The sequence below is a fragment of the Protopterus annectens genome, chromosome 4.part1, assembly GCF_019279795.1.
Source record: "Protopterus annectens isolate FY-2018-M chromosome 4.part1, PAN1.0, whole genome shotgun sequence".
In the NCBI taxonomy this organism is placed as follows: Eukaryota; Metazoa; Chordata; order Ceratodontiformes; family Protopteridae; genus Protopterus; species Protopterus annectens.
The window spans coordinates 869,218,710-869,242,047 of record NC_056734.1 but is presented as its reverse complement, the minus strand read 5'-3'; positions in this window follow the sequence as shown (position 1 = coordinate 869,242,047).

The following is a 23,338-nucleotide window of genomic DNA, read 5'->3' as shown; positions in this document are numbered from 1 at the left end:
GCGTGGGTTTTCTCCAGGTGCTCCGGTTTCCTCCCACATCCCAAAGACATGCTGTAGGTGGATTGGACACTCTAAATTGGCCCTAGGTGTGAGTGTGTGCATGTGTGTGCCTTCTGTGGAAGGTTGGGCGCTGGGCTGGCAACTCGACACCGTAAAACTCCACTGCCAATCATGAGCGGACAGGTGATCTGCTGTGGCGACCCCTAACCAGGAAAAGCTGAAAGAAAAAGAAGAAGAATATAGACACTAATTTGTTCATCTATTCATTCATTTATTCATTCATTCATTCATTCTTTGATTCTCACCATTATCCTTTTCAGGCCCATTATATAGTCCAACAGTTGTTTTAACATGTAACAGCTATAAGGCAGAGAAACAATTGCGAATTGGATGACAGCCCATCACAGGAAAGGGCCATGCATTCTCTGATGTATACACATACAGAAAGGCAAATGGGGGAGCCAGAGACCCAAGTGAAAACCCACATAGACAAGAGATGTACATTCAAACTTCATACAGAAAAAACATTGGCTGAGAAAAAAACTAGAGAAACAAGCAAGAAGAGGTGGCAATGCTGATCACTGTATCACTGCACTGTCCACCTCCAAGTTTAGGTTTCTTTTCAAAAACTGTAAATGTGCTTCTAATTAACAATAATCAGCTGTATGCAGAGATTTCAAATGATTTCCATAGCTTTGTATGCACACACGCAAACACACATAAACATGCACATACTGTGCATGAAATCATAAAATTTTCAGCTAATGATGTTGTTGTTTGTATGACACCCCTGCATAGGCCCAGTAATCAAGGAGCCTCAATCCTCACCACTGGAAACAGCTAGGAGATTTGCAAAATTGGAGGATGACAAGTATATACACAGTAAAGTGTAATTTCACTTAAGAGCACACAGAGAGTGCAGTCAGTCTGGGGCTAGTTTCTTCCTCTTTCTCCAGATCCCCAGTAACAGTCCCCACTGCCACAGCCATAGGGTTAGGATCTCAGTTGAGGGGTCTAGCCAAGACCTCCAGCATCCACTCTGTCCAACCAGTGCTTTGTGTCCCTGCCCAAGTAGCTGTCACACACACACACACACACACACACACACACACACACACACACACACACACACACACACACACACACACACACACACTTTGAGATTTGAACAAGCACACACACACACACACACACACACACACACACACACACACACACACACACACACACACACACACACACACACACACACACACACACACACACACACACACACACACACACACACACACAAACACACACATGCACACACACCTGGGGATGGCTAGCACAGGTTTACTAGCTATGCCACCTTCTGCCCTGACTATAAGGTGATTTCCACTGCCACCAGCCCCTACTTATCAGCTACAAGAAGGCCCTTACAAAGAGTATCCCATCCTACTGTGTAATGTTACTATTAATCCAAATGGTAGTCTGACCAAGACATGCAAGGCTATTTAGCAATGGCCTGTACGGTGTCATCAAACACATATGCAAATAATCTAAGAGCTTAAATATGCATCACAAATAGCCACAAATATAGGTTTAAATATATTTAATAATAAATAATAAAAGAACAAGACAATACTCTGCTAATCCAACACAGTTACTTCAGAGTTTAAAATCAAAGGAAATATTTTAAAGCAACATTGCAGGACAGCCTCAAATAAATACAGAAAACATCTAAACTAATCTTTATTATATTCTAACTATATCTAAAAGAGATACTATGCCCTAAAGCTTACTTACAGCAAGGCAAGTACAGATGGTGATGATGAGTGGATGTTCTTGCTAGGCCCAAGACAAAATACAAAATGCATTGTTTCTCTCTGAGAGAGTTCTTAAATTAATATGAAATATTACTGCTGGGTTAGCTTGGATGACATCACTTGTTGTCACCTGACTTCTGAAGGCTATGTATTTTCACAAGGAGATGTCAAATGCTATAATGGGGGGCATTGTAGCATTTGACATCTCCTTGTGAAAATACATAGCCTTTAGATGTTTGTAGTTGCTATAAGACATAAAACTATAAAACACAAAACAATGCAGAAGGCACCCTAGTTCTAGACATCCTGTCTCCTTGTTGCATTGAAACTACCTTTTATAACACAACTGTAAAACAATTTAATTTCCACTTATTTTCTTGATGTTTTGCAAGTTAACTAAGTTCCAGTTTCTGCTATTAAAACATGCATTTGCACAGGTATATTGTTTATATACATTTCTGTTCTTTTCCAGTAGGGTACACTGTGGACACATCCTTGAAGCTCAGTACTGTACAAACGCTGTTCAACATACACTCACATAACACATAGTTCTAATACATTTGCTAACACAAGCAATTGCATCATGCTGGTATTCATAAATGACATATAACTATTTACAAAATTCCAGATAGCTGGGCTGGCAGTGTCTCCTTTTGTTACATTTCTATATAAATCATATTAATATTCTTAAATGACATATAATTATTTACAAAATTCCAGCTAGTTTGGCTGGCAGTATTTCCCTTGTGTCACAGTTTGTTTCTGCAATATTGGTATTAAATGGCCAACTGTATTCAATACTTTGCTTGCAACTGTGCCCTCTGTTTGATGTTAGCCAAGCATCGAGTTGTCTAGCATAGTACATGGAGCTCCCTAATTAATTATTTATGAGGGTACCATTTGGTGAACACTTTGTGAGTTGCATCTTCGAGTTTCTGTATCACATCACAGCAATTTGACAGAAATTCTTCAATGTCCTGTGTGCTTGGGGAGGGGAGGTAGGAGGAATCCATCAATCATATTTTGTTTATGATTTACTTTATGAAAAAAATATATTATTCTATGAGTGGCATACATGTGAACTCATTATATGAAGGTATTGTAGAAATTATGCAAATTTTGAACTGCTATCTCAAGTATTTTCGAAAGAAAAGGTTGAAATCAGCAGATCCATTGTGCAAACCAGCAAGGTGAAGTATAAATACTCTATGCCTTCTGAAAACCTAGTAAAACAGCACGTTCTTTGTTTAACTGCAATGAATACCTGAAGCATGTTTTCATGCATGATACCTTTTCTGTCTCAAGTTACGAAGACATGGACTCTACCCTCTTTTAATATAGAGCTCATTTATAAGCCATCAAGTCAATTTACGACTACTGAGAAGTTTCACAATAAATTAGAATAGCCTTTTGTGCACTTTCCTGTTTCAGGTGCCACAGAAAGATACTTTCCTCTTTAAATGTGCTTCATTGTGTAATTAAATCCTTTTCATTTAAGTGAAATTTGCAGGATGTGATTTTTATTAAATGACTCTGAATATCTGCCCAAAGTATACATATAAAGCACTAGCAAGCTTCAACAATAATTCATGATGTTATAGTTAAAGAAATCCTCTGTCTTCTCTTTTTACTTTTCTTTCATATGCAATGTTATCACAGCTGCTCTAAAAATAATGAAAAAAAAAATCTCCCTGTCCATACTGTTTCAAGGTATAAGATCTTAAAACACTTTGTTTCTTATAAGCCAAGCAGAAAACTTAAAAAATGAGATTCAGTAGCATATCTAGAGTTCTGGGAAATAACAGACAAGAAAACATGTCACTTTGTAAGTATGCATTGTTGTTAGGTTTTTGGTATAAATTAATATGGTTTGTCAAATTACGCAAAACTCCCATCTTCCTGACATTCCTAGATCCACCCACATGAACTGGCATGAAACAACCATGCAATTAATATGCAGATGCTGCCAAAATGAGAAGATTTAATGTGATTTGGGACTAGAACTATTTATCATCATTTAGGATATTAATTAGAATAACTACTTATTGTCATAAAACAGTCAAGTGCCAGCTAAACACTTATTTGATTAAATGAATCCTTCCATGCTCTTTCACAGCAGACCTGAAAATACCACAGAAGTGCAACTTGCAGTTTAACCACATCGTTAATCTTTACTAGGCTTTTGAATTATCGCTGACAAAACTGCTACTGCCACATTTCACATCCCAGAGTTTGCCTGCAATGAGCTTGACAGGACATAAACTTCACATCAGCTGTTTACTACTGAAGCTTGATATGTTTATCATCTAGAGAAAAAGACGGAGGAGTGGACTGCTCCAGGTTAGTGTGTAATGATTGTGATTAATAACTCAGGCAGATCTATCTAATCGTTAAGGGTTAGTGGAGATTGCAATGCATTCTCTCTCTCTCTCTTTTACAATGTAAGTAATGGCAAGAAAGGCTGCAGCGGACTTCTTATAAGTTGTCACCCAGTGGGACAACATAAAGATATTCATTTCTGATTTAGGTATGAGCTCTTATATATTGTTCTTAAAGTGACACAATTTCCTTGTCTGCCAGTAATTGGGTTGAAACTAATTACATACATCTTTTTCAAATCCATTTTGTTGCTCTTGATTTCTAATCATTATCTTGGTCCAGGTACCCCTCCCAGTTACCAAAGCGTGACAAGGAGGAGTGATGATATTGTGATTGTTTATATTAGGACAAATCAGAATGTTCAGTAGCAAGCCCCGGCTCTGGAGTGCCATTGTAATTATAATTAGTAAATATAATTTTATCATTTTAAGTGGTTCTTAATGAGAGATTAAAAAGACAGATGGCTCATCGGGGGACTTTGTCCCCACACAACCCATTCCATACCAGACACTGGAAGTTAAAATTTTGTTTAGCAGGAGGTACAGGGGGTGGCATCTCCCTTGCTGAATGTGTGTAGTCTTTCATTCTCATTAAGTGAGAAATCCCCAATAGTAGAGTTTCAGATAGTTTTACTTAAACTTTCTTAAACCTTTTAGTCTTCATAGAATAAAAAAATAACATTGAAAAACAGCTACCACGCTTAACTGACAGCGACATCGGAATGCTGATCAAGTCATTACAGCCCACAACTGTGCGAACAATGGTGGTGTCTCCTAACAGAGTTGCAACAATCACAAGAGGATTTTTCCATAAAAAAAATATTTGCTGGACATGTGCATATTAGGAGAAGGGGCTCAACTTTCATCGCACATTGGCGTCTTGTACTGTGTAACAAAATAAGAATACCCAGTACTATAATGTATTATACAATTCCTCCCATAAAACGTGCACGCTGATTGGCCAGCCCAACCAGCGTGCCCGTTGTAAATCCCTCAATATACTAACGGAAAAAGGTCCGGTCACCCGGACTTTTTCCGTTAGTATAAAACACTGTCTCGCTATGTTAAAAGAGTTTAACATAGTGACACAGGTTTAAAAAAAGCAATGGAGATCTCCATTGCTTTTTTTAAAGCTGTCTAGCTATGTTAAACTCCTTTAACATAGCGACACAGTGTGTAAAAAGCAACGGAGATCTTGCGATCTCTGTTGCTTTTTTTTTTTAAAGCTGTCTCGCTATACTAAATGGGTTTAACATAGCGAGACAGCTTTAAAATAAGCAACGGAGATATCTGTTGCTTATTTTAAAGCTGTCTCGCTATGTTAAACCCATTTAACATAGCGAGACAGTTTTTTAAATAAAAAGCAATGGAGATCGCAAGATCTCCGTTGCTTTTTACTGTTTCGCTATGTTAAATGGGTTTAACATAGCGAGACAGCTTTACAATAAGCAACGGAGATCTCCGTTGCTTATTTTAAAGCTGTCTCGCTATGTTAAACCCATTTAACATAGCGAAACAGTAAAAAAAAGCAACGGAGATCTTGCGTTCTCCGTTGCTTTTACCCACAGCTCTGATGTACTGCGTAGGCATGCGCAGTACATCAGAACTGCCGCAGAATACCAGACAGCTGCGGAAGGGCAGTAAAGAGGCATTATACAATGCCATTATTTAAGAAAAGTAATTATTTATTTTCTTAAATAATGTCATTGTATAATAGCAATAACCCACTTCTGGGTGTGGGTAATGCTGGATTTACCAACGGTTGGCTTTGTTTGGTCCCTCGGGCTTCGCCCTCGAGACCAAACCACGCCAACCGTGGGTAAATCCAGCATTACCCACACACAGGCGTGGGTTATTGCTGTACAGTTGCCCACATTACCTCTTTTTCCATAAAAAACAGAAATTTGACTTGCAATACTGTGATATCCTCTGCAACTGTTATATTTATTAGGCAGTTATAAAGAATACCCATAAGAAAAATTATGTAACTGTATTATTGTAAAATACTCATAAATTGCAGATTGTAATAAACACCATTTTATTTCTTACTGCTTGTGAAACTAATGATTTTTTTTTGTTTGTTGACAGATTCTGCTGATCCCAAACTGAGACTCTTTCTTAGAAGGGTATTGACTTTATTGGTGTGCATCTTTTTTAATGTCAGTGTTTTTGCTTGTTTAGCATCTTTCTGATATTTTTGAATTATCCAATAAAATGTACTAAAAAAAGAATGCATAAGTCAATTGTAGATGTCATTCAAGCTGGGACTTGACAGATTGTACAGTTTTTCCAGTTTAAACTGAAGGTTCAATCATTGTATTTACACAGCATTTTGAGTTTGGAGTGGAAACTCACACACTGTACAGTGTTCCTTTGAATAAGTTTAGTAAAAACAAAATATCAGTTCGAGCATCCCAACAGTTGTATTGTGCAGTCAGTCATTTAAAATCTGACAAAGAAATCTAAATTGTATTGTGGAATATGAACATTATAGAGTGCATTGTATTGTTCCATATTGTAACACAATAAAAATACACTAGGGTTTTGCTACTAAACTTTCTCCAGCAAAAACTCTAAAGAAATCTATATATCCAAAAGTGTTCTTATCTTCTATTTTGTATACATGAAAAATTTACTATGATGTACCACTGTCTAAGGCTTTTCCTGTTAGAAACCAGCTGAAATTGGTATACTCTCCTTACCGTGTAGCTCTGTATATGAGTTCTGATCCCATCAATTCTATATTAAATAACTTCAAGCAAACTGTTCTCCAGTGAAGTACTGAAACAAAGTGGAATACAAACTGTGCCCAAGTTTTCAAATTATTTTATTTTATTTATGTAATGCTAACTGGATGATACCTATAGTAGTCAAAGAAAATAAGAGAATGCATACATTAATTTTTACATACATAACTTAAGGTACATATATTACTGTCAGGTCACACTTGACAATGCACTGACCCTGTAAAAGTATTAGCTACTGTAATGTTTGGATAAAGAAATACATAGCACATAGCTGTCTATGATATGTGGGTGTTTTTATCAAGTGAAATTTAGCATTTTAAAATATAAATGAAACAAGAGACAGCTGTGTTATGAATGTAGGCATGTAAGTTGTTAAACATAAATTGTACTCTATACTGACAAAGCTAAGTGTAGTTTTTGTACAGGTTTATAAGGGAATAAAAATATGAATATTATGAAAACTCTTCAGACGGCTATGCTTCAAATAGTATATACAGCCAAGAGTGTAACCATGCTAGTACTTTTGAAGGAGGTGTTTTGTAAGGCTGGAGGAAAAGAGATGAGAAAAATGTGCTGATTTATGTTCGAATAAAAACAGTGAAAGAAAATTAAGCAGGACAGTTTAAAAAAGCCTTATTTAAAAATGGATAACTGCAGTAGCCATGAAAATAGCTTAAATTTCCATGGTTACTGTACTAATCCATCTTTAAGTAAAGCCTTTTTAAAAAAAGAACAACCTGCATCTTATTCGGAAAGGAGAGGATTATATAATCAAAGGTAAACCTAATGAATTAATTTAGAGTACTGCAGACAAGAAACTTTTAGGAATAAGAAGATTCTTCACACTGTTCATGTTTAATGATTCCTAGAAGCTTGCATTTTCCCATTTGGAGGAATTACAGTCCTGTGTGGAGGATGCTACTGAAGTGCCAAGTGTCTTTCAAGGGTTAGAAAAGTAAAAGTCATTGAAATGGTACAAACAGCCTACCAGATAACTGCAGATATTTGCTGTGAAATGGATATAAAGGTCAAGTTATATGGATTTTACTGGAATCTATTCAGTTCTATTTAGAAGTGACTATGTCTAAAACTGATCAAATGAGAAAAAAAGCTGTCAGGCTAGCAGTTACCGAGTTGGCTTTGTTGGTGTTGCACATAACTTATGACTCCCTGAACCACCACAGTGCAGAGCTGGAGAATCCTCTTGCTGTTACACAATGCTTCATGATCATCCATGTACTGCACTACAATCAGTTAGTACATTGTAAAGGCAGAACGATGGTAAATAACCTAAAAAATAAGAGGCATGTTAGTGAGGCTTTTGGCACATCGTTGTAAGCTAAAGGCAAAATAGAGAAGGCTGATGAATATTTGACTTTGTATTTACAACTATTTTGGTAATTGTTGTTAAAGGCAATTATGACTAACAAACATACCCTGGACAGGTTTAAGAACAGGCAATGTGCAACCTCATTCCTACCCAGTCCTTCACAGATACAGTCAGAGAATGATAGCAAAGCAGCACTGACTGAACAGCCCTTACTGAATCCATGCTATGGCATGCTAAGGATGATGCCTCACTCAGTGTATTGGGAGGTCTGTAGATGTATTCCCTGTTCCAATATCTTAGCACAAGTGTTCAGAATAGCAAAGGTTATGAAGACATTTGCTTCAGATAATGACCCAGCATTTGGAAGTGAGATCAGGCCACCTTCCTCCTACAGGGATGACACGCAAGTCTCCATAACACAGTTGTTAATAATAGCAATGGAGTATGTAACGATCTTGATATATTTTACATAAAGGATTTAAGAATAGATGAGCCATTTCCGTTCACTTTACAGAGCAGATAACATTGCCATCTTACACATATGCAAAAAGGCTGCAAAGTACTTACTTTCCACTGCATTCCTGGCCTTATGAGAGCTAGAGTTACGGTGACTCGAAGAGGAGGGATCAGCTGAATGAAAATAGACTTTGCAATTATTTTTTACTTATTTATTGTTTAGTTGGTTGCAACTCTTCTGCTTACAGTGAAACACTTTTCTGTGTATTCCAGCCTCCAAGTCTGTGCAACCTTGTAAGCAGTATATCTATACATTTGGAATGTGTTAACAAAGTCATCACATTAACGATGCAGGAGACTGCAAAAAATAAGGCAAGAAATAAAAATTAAACTCACTGCTGATTACAAGTACAGTATGAACCAATCAATTGGCAGTGAACAGGTGAAACTCTAGCAGTCTTTGTTAAGTTAATAAAGTAGATCTGCTTTCTGCAATTTTCACAATAGTATCATCAGGAGACGGTGAGGGGTTAGATTGCTTGCATAAGTGTAATATATGATTGAACACACCCTTGAGAGTCCTGCCAAACACATATCTTCAGTGAAGGCTGCCATTCTAAGGGGGTGCAGTACTTGTCAGCATGGAAGGAGATGGTCAACATACACGCTGCTTTGCCAGAAATGGTCTGCACCTCTCCTCTCTAGGCTTTCAGATATTAGGTAAAGCATTGGTTTTCCCCACAGTGCCTTTATTAGGCAATTCCAAACTGAAAGAACTTCTGAAATAGCAAATCAAATCCAAGGAAATCTAAAGGTTTTACTGCTCAGTGCTAGGAATCTAAACAAAAAACTCCACTCCCTAGAATCTGTCTTCACCCTAGAGAGTGCTGACATCCCTGTGGTCATTGAGACATGCTTTAAAACCACAAATAGCACACCAACAGTTCAAGGTTATAATGCCTTCCATGCATTTAGACCACCTACTACACAGACATGGACTAAAAGTGGAGGTATTTTGATTTACATCAAAAATAAATATACATCAAGACTGGTCAAACAGAACAATGCATTTGAGCTTCTTCACATTTAAATCACCATAGGCGAAATCCAATGCCACTTCCTTGCAGGCTATAGGTCTCCCTCTATAACTCAGGAAGCACATACCATGTATTTAAAATTATTGGAAACACTCACCATCCAACTCAATATCATATTAATGGGTGACTTTAATTATCATGCTATTAACTGGGAATCATATACGACACCAAATGTACAGGCACAGGGATTCCTGGATTTTCTAAACACTCCCTGGACCAGATTGTCAATACATCAACCAGGGTTCAACCAAACTGTATATAGTCCTCATTAATATGGAGAGTGCTGCACACCTCCTAGTGTAATGTAATTTCTGGTAAGGTCAGACCACAAATTGTTCTCCTCTGAAGGAAAAATAAAACCTGGAAACCCAGCTAATCCTGGAATATTCAGGAACTATCTTAAGGCTTACTTCCTACTACTAAGTGATAAATTGGAAAAATGTCAAGCCCCCATACACCCCAAGAACACTGTTGTCTACAGAGAACTGTTTACAAAAATCCTATACAAGCATGTTAATAACTGCACAGAGGAAGCTTCACCCACCAGGAAGAAGTACAGAAGTAACCCAAAAAACAAGCCACCATGGTGGAATCACAACATCAATAGGCTGTATAACAGAAGTAAGAAAATCATGGCAAAAATTAGGAAGTGCAGCACCCAGCAGGATAAAGGCACTTTCATAAAATTAAACAACTCAGAGGACAAAATTTGAGGTAAATTTCACCTCCCAGACCAAGGACAGCCATAAGTCATTCTTTAACTATGTCTGCAATCTCAAAGACAATACACAATTGTGTGTAGAGCTCATTGTAACTGGAGTCACCTATACTAAGCCAGAAGATATAGCAAACCTAATAGCCGACAAATTCAGCTCCAACTTTATCCCACTCTCTCCCTCAACATTAACTCAGGAAAAAACATTGACTATAACACCCCCTGCTATCACTAGAGAACAGGTCCTTAATGCTCTAAGGCCAAGAATACTGCATCACTGGGCCCAGACAGTATTCTAGGATGCCTTCTAAATAGTCACAATATAAAGAGCACTGGAAACAAGACAGGCTTGATAGCTCCTCAAGGTTTAATAAACTCGCAAGTTAAAATTTTGCCAGTTAAGGTTTCATCAGGCAGTTAAGGTTTCACCAGTAGAACTCACTAATATTTAAACACAATATAACCAGTCGTGACACATCAATTAGTCAAACTTGTTTATGTAATTCTCTTATCAGAGGTGTTAAATATACAGAACCCATTCAAACCTGGAGGAATATGTGCCTTCAGGCAAAGTGCCAGTAATGTTCATCCATCTCAGTATAGTGTACAATATATCCCCCATAATGAATCATGAATAACATTTAACATTAAAAACTTAAAATCATGATTAAAATCTTATTCAGACTTATGTTTACATGCTTAATTTACAGTGCTTTGCTCGTTGCAAGATTAGGTTGTATTACATGGTCACATTCTGTTAGTTTCACATGTGCATTTTGCTGTAGCGCTACTCGTTTTGTCTGCATAACCTACTACAGTTTTATTTTTTATAGTGTAATATTAATAATGGTAATATATTTTTAGTCCATTTTTACTGCATTTATAATCTGGTCCTGGTACATAATATATGTATCTTTTATAGTGCTGATGTGAACTAGCAAATAGTTGATATACTGTTTTGTAAATACGCCTGTAAAACTTGCAAACCATTGAAATATAAAACGGGTGAACTTCTAATGCTTCTCCACCTCACAGCTGTTGCATTATCTAATTAACCCCTCTTACCCCCCTCCCTCTTTATTTCCTTACTTTAAGTAATCAGCCTTACCTCCTTTCCTGCTCTTACCCAATTGTACATACTTCACAAGGGCTACTAGTATCACCAATTGAACAGCTCATCCTTGCTGAACAACAACCCAGTCCTCCTAACAATAGCCAGTTAATCTTGTATGTATAACCTGCCTCCTATAATTTGTTTTAAAGTACTTAAGATGTTAGTGCATTGCCAGAACTGAGACTTGTGCTTTCAAAGTGACTCCCTTCCCCACCAGAGTTACTAGCTTTGCAGTATACATTTTTGCCTCCCAACCTTCATAGTTTTTTCTACTTAAACTCTCTTTTACCTTGGAATTTAACTGCTGAGCATAGGTTGCTCCATCTCGATATTGGCACAGCCTCCTGTAAAACATTCTTCTTCACACACCTGACTACTGATTAGTTTTTGCAGCTTGTATACTAAGCTGTCGAAATTAAGCCTTCTCTGGTCCAACCCACTCCGTTTGCCTTCCGTGCTCACTCCACTCCCCTGCCCTACCCCCATTCCCACACATCCTCACTATCCCCAACTATATACTTACATCACCACACCCTCTGTTAATTCAGCCAATCACATCCGCAGACAGTCTACCAATCCCGCCACTCTCCCATTCTCAAACCTAATCTCCTTCTTCAAATATTTACTCCCACTCAACCTACACTCATACTAATCTACTCTTCCTATTCATCCCACACTCTGCTATCCTTAGTACCTCTAACCCACACTATTACATTAACATTCTCCTCACATCTCAATTTTCCAATCTTCTCTTACCAACCTCAGTATAGTACTTCTCACTGTGTTGCTCCTCACTCGACTCACAACACCCTATTACCTTATCTCATTTCACCACCTTCAAGTCTTGCATACAATCACACCTACTACTCCTACATACCCTCCTACACCTTACCTGCTCACCTACAGCAACATATCACCACAACTGTTCAATAACACACCCATCCAGCTATTCACACTAAAATACCCTTCCATTCATATACCCACACACATCCTACACAAATTCTACAGACTCACTGTCAAACCCTCACTCACCTTCCTACTTAAATCCTATCTACTTTATCTCAGTGGTGACATTCATCTGAATCCAGGTCCTAACCCATATACTCAGACAGCCCACCTACAACATAACCCTGCCCTGCTAAACCCTTCACCCTTAGCAGATACTTCCATTGAACTATTAATCCTAAACATTAACCTTAGACATTTTTTAAATAAAGTACCTGACTTACAAGCTGCCCTATCACTATACTCCCCAGCAATTGTACCAATTATTGAAATATGGCTAAAAAAACATAACAAAAATGAAGAATTATTGCCCCAGTGATACCATACCCATAGAACTGACAGAATACACAATCACAGTGGTGGCATAGCTATGATATATAAAAACATCCTTAGCCTGCTACAACTGTACACTACCCCACCCCTAGCTACAGACTCTGAAATACTAGTTGATCATCTTCAACTTGACATCAAAAAGTCCATTATCATCATAGCAGTACATCTCCCCCATGAAAACAATAATCTTATAAAAGAAAATCTGTTTATCTGAGCCTCCACTACTTTTAATCAGGAAATAATTATCTTGGGTGACTTTAATCTGGATTGGTCCACTTGCACTTTCTTAAATCCAAGTAATCATATTAACCATTTTGGTTTCTCCCACCTTATCTCCACACTTACAAGAATTGACAGACACAATAACAAACATTCCATACTAGACTGGATATTCTCAAATCACCCTAATCAATGAGTAGTCTCTGGCTGCCTCCCTGCCTCCCGTAGTGATCATTCCCCTAAATACCTAATTAGGAGTAAGACACACTCATCTAAAACCTCTGTCTACAAGTATATCCGTACCAAGAAACACTTCACCATAGAAACCTTTAACACCCTCTTAAAACAACACAGTTGGTCCCCCTTAAAATGACTTCCCCTCAATGAGGCAGTCATCTTCTTCAACAACTCATTCTTGAACATCTTAAACTTATTATCCCTTATTAGAAAAATATGTTGCAAATATGCACCTGCTTCATTGGCTAACTAAAGACACCATAAACATAATGAAACAAAAAGACAGAGCTTGGCTAAACTAGCAGTATTCAAAAACCCAGGTTTCCCTTAATGACTACCGCCAGCTATGCAACTTAGTCAAAAATCAAGTTTGATCAGACGAACAATCCTATTATACCCTGATCCAATAAAAACATAAAAATAACCCTCAGAAATGTTGGTATTCCATTAAACAACTCAAGTCCTGGGCAATTCACTATTCTCTCACCATTCAACTTTATTTCCAACATAAGCACAGAAGTCCAATTCAACTCACATTTCATTAACTCCATCCTAACCTTAATAAACAACAGTACCCATATCCCTCTTATCATCTCCACAACTACTGCCCATCACTCTGCAGCCTTCTCATTTCAGACCATACCGACCACTTACATCAAAATCTCCTTCTTCAACTGAAACCCACCAGACTTGCAGTAGATCAACTCTCAAGTGGATTTCTTAGACTAGCAGCAGACTATCTCATACCCAGTCTCTTTACTCATTAGTCGATCCATTACTGAACAATATGGATCAGTACTCTGGAAAATATCCCATATCATTCCTCTGCATAAGGGTGGTCAATCCACAGAATTATCCAACTGCAGACTGATTGCCATACTTCCCAAACAAAACAACAAGATACTGAAACCCACAGCCTCAGGACAAAATATTTATTACAGAGTAAGTACTTTCACGATAAAAATTGCTTCATCAGACTACCACATACAAAATCAATTAACCAAATATTCATTCCTTTAGCCAATCAGCTTAAGGCAACTTGTAATATCCAATAAAATCATACATCTAATTAAGAAATACCACAAACAATCTAAAAAATGCATAAAAATACAAAAAGCATGTATAGAACACATGGAAAAAACAATAGTATGTATAAAAATAATAAATTGCATATCTATACAGAAAACCTCTGTTATATATCAATGTTTTGAGGTACATGCTCAAAGGAAACAGCATCATTAATACCTGGTGGTTTGTCAGCTTTAAATTGAATGATCCACTTTTGTTCAGCTGATTCAGTCTTATTCTTTAGATCACCACTCCTGATGTTTTCTGTTACAACTTCTAGTACAAAAAACCTAAACGTATGCTGTGAACCATTATTCTTGACAGGTTGTACCAAGGTGCTACTCTTCTCTTCATTTCTGATATCCCTAGTATGTTCCAAAATATGCTCCTTAAATGAGTGATTGGTCTTCCCAATATAAAAAAAAACATTACATACCTGACAATAACTAAAATAAACTATATTATGGGTTTTACAATCAGCATAAAACTTGTATTTGATCAAAAAACCTGCCTGTGGATGTCCATAACTAAAACCTACATGAATATAACTACAGGCAGAACAACCTCTACAAGGAAACACCCCATGTCTCTGTGAGACTATAGATGTTGTACACTTATAAGGTCTATAGCAAAGTTGTCTATTCAATGTCATATTATTTCTAAAAAAAAATAGGGTCTATCTTCCACAATCTCCCTAAGTTCATCTGACACCTGTAATATATTCCGTTTTTTCTTAAAAATGCAGCAGAAAATATCTACATCACTCAAATATGTCAGGGGAATCCTAATACTGTTATTTCTAACCCACTGACTCAGACTGTTAATAGCTATATTATAATCAGAAAAATAGAGTCTATCCTTCAATTCTAAAAACTTCAAAGATTGTTCAATACACGTGTCTACTTCCTTCTCAGAGTAACCCCTCAGCAAAAAATGATGGTTAAGCATCTGTAGGGCTACTGCCACCTGAGCATCATCGTTATGTAGTCTCATAACCCTCAAAACCTGTCCCCTCATAACATTCCTAGGCACATGTCTAGTATGCATGCTGTTCTTGTGTAAGAGGGCATTCTTTCTACTTGGTTTCCTATAGAGGTCAGTGTTTACAGATCCTAAATCTGTCTTTCTTACCGTGACATCAAGGAATTGGATCTTATCCCTGGAAAATTGACAAGTAAACTTTAAAAAGGATGTTGTGGTATGTAAATATTCCATAAAGGTGCCAAGTAATTCAAAAGGCCCACACCATAGAAAAAAACATGTCATCCACAAACTGGTATACCAGGCAATGTACCCAGAAAACACATTATTATGTAATACTGATTTCTCCTCCCATTGTGCCAAAGCTAGGTTGGCATAGCTTTTGGCACAAGCTGTGCCCATAGCCATTTCAAACTTTTGAAGATAACACTCATTAAAAAATACATTATTCTCTAAAATAATATCTAAAAGCACACAAATCATGTTCACTTTATCATTAGGGAAGATTTGTCCTCCATTCAGAAACTCCTTAATATTCTCTGCACCCCATGTGTTGGGAATAACTGTAAAAAGAGGATCTATGTCCACCATCACAAAAACATAAACACCTGTAATATTGGATGCATTGTTGTATAACTCAGTTATAAAAGACTTTGTGTCCTTTAACACATTATTCACAATGTCCAAAATAGGATGCAGAGTTTTCACCACGTAAATAGATAATGATTGCCATAATTTCCCCCCTTAGCAAAATAATTGAAAAATGTATACAAACACAGCTACTTACCTACCTACTACAAAATAACCTTCCCTCAAAATCCCAGCATGGCTTTAGACCAAAACATAGCACCACAACTGCTCTATTAAGTTTTACAGATTTCATAAACCACCATAGAAATATTAACAACCTCATCTCTTCCATCTTCTTGGATATGTCAGAAGCATTTGACACTGTATCCCACCAAAAACTACTTGAAGATTTATCATCTATCCACCTCTCACTTTCTTTCATTACATGGTTTCACAGCTATCTATCAGACCACCAACAAGCAGTTATATGGAAAGATGAAATCTCTAACCTTATACCTATACCCTCTACCCTTATACCTATTACTGTAGGAGTCCCACAAGGCTCTGTTCTTGGGCCTCTACATTTCTCCATCTTTACAAACAATTGTAGCTCAACATCCCTGCATGCAACTATCATACAGTATGCAGTATTATCTGCACAGCCCCCTCCCTCACAGAACTCCTATCTAAGACCCAGAGTGCTTTTTCAGACATAGATCAGTTCCTCAAAGAAAGACAACTCATACTAAACCCTAACAAGACAAAGATAATTATATTCTCCAATAATAAAACCACAGAACCTCCTGCCCCACTTTGCATACTCTCCTCCATTGGCACTCTAATTGAGTCAGTAGATAGGACAAAGTTACTTGGTATCATAATAGACAGTGTCCTAAAATTTGATAAGCACATAGCCCTTGCTATAAAAAAGGTACATATTAAGCTTGGCTGCCAGTATACATCAAGAACTTTCCTTACCCCCTCAACTAGACAAGACATAGCCAGAACACACCTTCTGTCCACTCTATTGTATGTCTCCCCCATCTTCACTAATGTTAAAAAATCTGAATTGTCCAAATTAAAGATATGCTACTGTAAAATAGCTCGCTTTAATGCCTTTCTCCAAAATAGAACCCGCCACTGTACAGCCCTTAAACAGTTACAGTGGCTGGAGCTACCAAACCTACTTGCTTTTAACCAACTTACAATTGCTTACAACATTTTACACAAACCAAAAGCCTGTCCAGCACTAGTGAACCTAGTACAACCTTACAACACAATCTGTGACCTCCGGCCATCTAACTAATGACTTCTAAAACCTAAAAACTCTTGCAATGCTTTTGGTGACTCCTTATTTGCAAATCAAATTGCAAAAATTTGGAGCAGCATTACCCATTATATTCTAAATACCCCTACTACCTCCAAATTCAAACTCTTTCTTAAATAACATCTAAACAAGAATTGGCTCTGCTTCTTTATTACCCCTGGATAACTTTATTTCTCCTCTCTCTTCACTTTGCCTTAACTGATGCTTTTTGTGAATTCTCCTCCTACCTTTTCTCTCCCCACTCTTCACATTACCCAATAGTAATCTCCTACTAATTCTCTTCTTCCACTAACCACATTTTCATTTTAAACTCTCTGCTGAAGAAGCATACCTTGCATTTACCAAATCTGGTATCACTGTAGATATCTGTATACATTGTAACTGAGTCAACGTGTTATCAATCCTGTTATATTGCTTAATGTCCAATTCTTTTTTTAGAATTTACTGTTCAATCTGTGTAATGAAATATCTGTTGACTGTAATTACTATTTTAATCTTTTTAATCTGTTATGAATTTCTTTTTTTGTTGTATTTTTGAGGCTTTTCCTCTGGGAATCCACTGAAAATGGGCACTGGCGCAGTTGGACTATCCTGGTGAACAAATGTAAAATAAATACATAAAATAAATAAATAAGGCATTAGTAATTATCTGTCTTTTAATATCAGAAATGTGATTCCCAATGTGTTCTTTAAGCTTCTGATTTGTTTTGCCTACATAGTAAGCTTCACAATGGTCACAGAGAGCCAGATTCAGATATACTATTTTTTTTGTATCACAATTTCCATATATATTTAGTTTAACTTCTAAACCATTAACTGGGTGAAGGAATGATTTACCTCTATATATACACATTACACATACCTACTACATTTAAAAGAGCCCTTTTTCACTGTTTTAAAAGGTCAAATAGTTTGAGGTTGTTCTTTATAGCACAATAACTGTGCAAGCTGAGGTTGGGAGGGTGGCCTAATGGTTAAGATGCTTGCCTTACAAACACCAGGTGCAGGGTTTGAGTCTCACAAGGGATAATTGGCTAGGCTTAAAATGGCTCGCAAGGGCAGTTAGCTTAGTACTAATCTATGAACATAGATTAGCGCTTCTTTTGTAACTAGAATGAGGGAGTGAAGAGATAATGAGCAGTTCCTGTAACTCGTATACAGCCAATTGCTGGTGTCTCCTCACAGCCTACATCTATTGGTGGAGCTTCATCACAGACAATTAGTCCAATTCCTGCAATTCTTGTGCAGTCCATTGTTGGGGTTACCACACATACTGATGCATCTATGCTCATTGGTCAAAAGCTGCTTTCGTTGATCCTAATGCAGTTAGAGCTTGACCTCACTGATTTCCTTTTTTACTTGAATGACTTCTACCAATGACTCAGCCCCCTCAATGGAGGGAGAGCTTATCTCACAATCAACAACAGGGGAAGAACTCACAGTCAAACCAAGACTTAAGTAAACTGGTATTTAATTTTTCTTTGTATACTTTAACTGCTGATTAATTATTGGTCCTGAGTAAATGTCTAACGTTTATACCTGTATGTTTCTCTGACATTTCAAAGACCTTGTCCAAGTTTAAATATTTCTTTAGAAATTTAAATTTGAAAGTTTGTTTGGGACAAACAATAGTTTGTATAAAAATACATTGAAGTGTTCTACTTTGTTACATACAACAATACTGTTATACAGGTTTTTGAGCAGACTGTTCAGTGTGAGATATATGATTTATATAGGAAATAAATGTTAGTAAGTTCTATAAACTTACTGCTGAGGAGCATTTAGCTATTAGATCTTTGACAATTTGAATATTACTATCAAAAATGCTGCAAAGGTGGAGGTATAGTTGTGCTATTTACTTCTTTTTATTTAAATGCAATGGAATTATTACTAGCTAGTAATGACTATAAGAAGATCACTATAAGTGAGTGTAATATTATAGTCACTCGTGTTTTAAAATTATTACAAGAATTGCACACTAAAATGAGAATTAATAATGAAATATTTAATTATTTATATACTGAGTCTCTTAGAAAACCTTTTATTTATGGTACAACCAAACAGCACATAAATCAATGACTGCTCTACCACTGAAGCATATAGTCTCAGCAAGAGGCTTTATGACTGAATGCATATCTACGTTTCTTGAAACACAATTGATGATAGGTTTTGATCAAACAGGAAGCATTGTTAAGGATACCAATGACTTTTTATACAAACTATATGAATGGTCACACACTAACGATGCATCTAATTGTCTTCTTATCACCCTAGATGTTGATTCTTTACCATGATATGTATTCAATATGCTGACGATTCAACTATTATCATATTCTCCAACAATTTCTCTAACCTCCAAAAGATTGCCCACAATTCATTTACATCCATAGAAACCTGGCTAAATGATGCTCAACTAATGTTGAACCCCAACAAAACTAAACTGCTACTATTTTCATCAAAACCTCCAGCCAGAGATTTCAAGATTTTTAGATATCACAAATTTTAAGAATGATGCTGGCATTTTAGAAACTATGCTATATAAGAAACCTGTTAAACAAAATGCAATATAGAAATTGAACAAGTGAAAAGTTCAAAGCTTCTAGGAATCACCATTGATAACAAACTCTCTTTCAAGCAACACATTCTCAATACAGTAAAAAAAAACACATCAAGCTTGGAAAACTATACCGACATAAACTTTACCTAGATAAGCAAACAAAGATAAAACTAGCAAGAACTCAACATATCCCCTCCCTCTTGTATGGAAGTCCCATTTTCACAAACCTGCATACAGCTATTAGTAATAAGCTGCAATCTGGTTTCTATAAGATAGCCAAATTTGCCTCTGACATGCTTAACAGCTCACACCACTGTAACGCTATTGCTAACCTGTCCTGGCTTGAATTTCACCACTATCTTTATTGCTCCCAGTTAACACTCATCCACAAGCTAATATTCAAACCTAATAGCTGCCCGGCACTCCAATCTATTCCACACACATACACCCCAGCAAGAACCCTCCAGTCCACAAACAAGCAAATTTTAAATGTAACTAAACCTGACAAAAGAGCTGGGCAATGCCTATATTCCTTTAATACTGTCAAACTATGGAATGCCTTCTCTTCTAACATTATTCAACTTGACTCCATAAAAGCCTTTAAAACTGCACTAAAACCTCACTATCTAAATAATCCTACCTGCACCTGTGAAATACATTGCATACCTCTTTAATCCTAGACACTTTATTTAGACTCTGCTTCTAAAACCTCTACTGCATTAACTCTTTCCTGTTTATATCACTAATTTTCCAACTTATACTATTGTATTTACACTTATGATTACATTATGTAATTGAAAAATAGTATTTTATTCTATATCTTTACAGTCTAGTAATATCTGAATGTTCTAAATTCACTTTGTACCAATTAAACTATCTTATGTATTGTATGTATATCACTGTATTAACTTTATATTTTATGTGGAGCTTTTCTATATATATATATATATGTATTTATAGTAGCGTCAATATGTTTTGTCATCAGAAAATAGTTTCATGAATAATGTTGCCTTTTATCAGTTTTGTAGATGACCTTTTTAATATGGAGTGGAGATATTGACACTTTTAATATATTTTGTGAGTATCTTTCAAATATGCTAACTTTTTTAAAGTTTAATAAAAGTTGTTCTTTAAATAAAATACATTTTTAGATATCACAAATTTTAAGAATGACGCTGGCATTTTAGACATTATGCTATACAAGAAACCTGTTAAACAAAATGCATGCCTGCACAGGAGTAGCATGCATCCACAACTTCTCAGGATACATCTAGATGTCTCTTAACTTATAATAAAAATATGAATAATGTTAAACAGATTATTATCAAATACAGGCAGATGTTATCTTACACCGTCATTTTGATTACAAAATAAGTACTTATCTACAACAATTATTGTGTTTATAAAGAACAACCTTGAACTATTTTACCTTTTAAACAGTGAAAAAGGGCCCTTTTAAAAGTGGTAGGTGTGTGAATTGTAAGTGTGTGTATATATATATATATATATATAGGCAAATCATTGATTCACCCAGTCAATGGTTCATAAGTTAAGCTAACTATATATGTAAATTGTGATACAAAAAACTTAGTACATCTAGCTCTCTGTGACCATTGTGAAGCTTACTATGTAGGCAAAACAAGTCAGAAACTTAGAGTGCATTGGGAAACACATTTCTGATAAAAGACAGATAATTACTGATGCTTTATATAAACATAAGGCTGAAAAAGATTTTAATCATTATATAAGTTTTTAATATTAAATGTTATTCATGATTGATTACTTTGGGGAAATATTACACACTATACTGAGATAGATCAATATTACTGGATACGTTGCCTGAAGGTACATATTTCTCCAGGTTTGAACAGTTCTGTATCTTTAAAACCTCTGTTAAGAGAATTACGTAAACAAGTTTGACTAATTGATGCATCACATGATTGGATATGTTGTGTTTAAATATTAGGAGTGTTACTGGTTTTTATATTACCTGATGAAGCTTTAACTGTTGAAAGGTGATCTTATTAAACATTGAGGCGCTATCCAGCTATTAAGCCTGTCTTGTTACCAGTGCCTTTTCTATAGTGAATTTTCATTTATTGGAGTTCACTGGATTAACTGTTTACAGGCTGTTTTTATTTTATTATGATGCCTTCTAAATAGCTTGAAACATGACCTATCAGGCCCTCTGGAATTGCTATTTAACTGCAGCCTCGAAACAGGCTTTGTGCCTCATCAATGGAGAACAGCAACAGTCCTCCCTCTGCACAAACATGGGCCATCGATAGACCCATAAGTTTCAATAGTCTAATATTAAAAGCTATGGAAAGAATTATCATGGAAATGATCAGTAATGACATAGGAAACCTCCAGACACTGGACCCAACCCAATCTGGTTTCATCAAAGGCAGGTCATGCCTATTCAATATGATGGAATTCTTTGAGAAGGTCACCAAAGCAATGCATGACATCAAAATGGTTCACACTGCCTATCTTGACCTGGACAAGGCATTTGACACAATACCCCACTTGGGCATTTATGACAAACTTAAGACTTTAAAAACTACAAGAAAAATCTGGCCAGTCTAGATTTTTCACTGTGTGATACTTTAAACCTCATGTAATAGAGGCCTATAGGATCAGGGGCGGCTCATGCTATCGGACTGCCGGACTGCAGCCCTCCTACCTAGAAAAAAACAAAAGAAAAATCTGTGAAACAAGAAAACAAAAATGGAAGAAAAAAAAAATCACGAGTCCTGACTGCACATGCACGGACACATTAGAGAACTCAGACTGCCTTTATCAGCAGTCTGGATACAGACAAAGAGGTACCCAGCAATCTGTGCTGTGAGATACCCAGGAATCTATGCGGTGACGACCACACAGAGCAGAGGAGCTCCAGACTGCTTCAGCTGCAGGCAGAACCAATGAGAACTGAGGGGTGAGCTGTTCTCGCAGGAATTTCACTGCTGCGTGGGCTTCATTCATATGTGGATTATTGCTGGACAAATGCTTCGGGTTGGTGTTTGGTCGCTGACTGGATTGTGGGCTATGTTTGTGAAATGGATAGGTGTGGATTATACAAATGAACACATTTTTTACAGCAGGTAGGTGATGGCTTTGTGACATGAATTATACTGCTGGACAAAGGAAGGGTGTGTGTGTGTGTGTGTGTGTGTGTGTGTGTGTGTGTGTGTGTCTGTGTGTGTAATGCCCCAGTTGCTATATACTGGTGGCTAGAGAGAACAAATGGTGGTGGGTAGAGATACTCAGGCTTGAACCCTGTACCTTGGATGCTGGTGGCAAGGACCTGAATTCCCTATCCACCACCATTTCTAAAATAAATTGCAGATTTTTGCCTCATATTTGTTCTGTTCCTCATAAAATCTGTGGTTT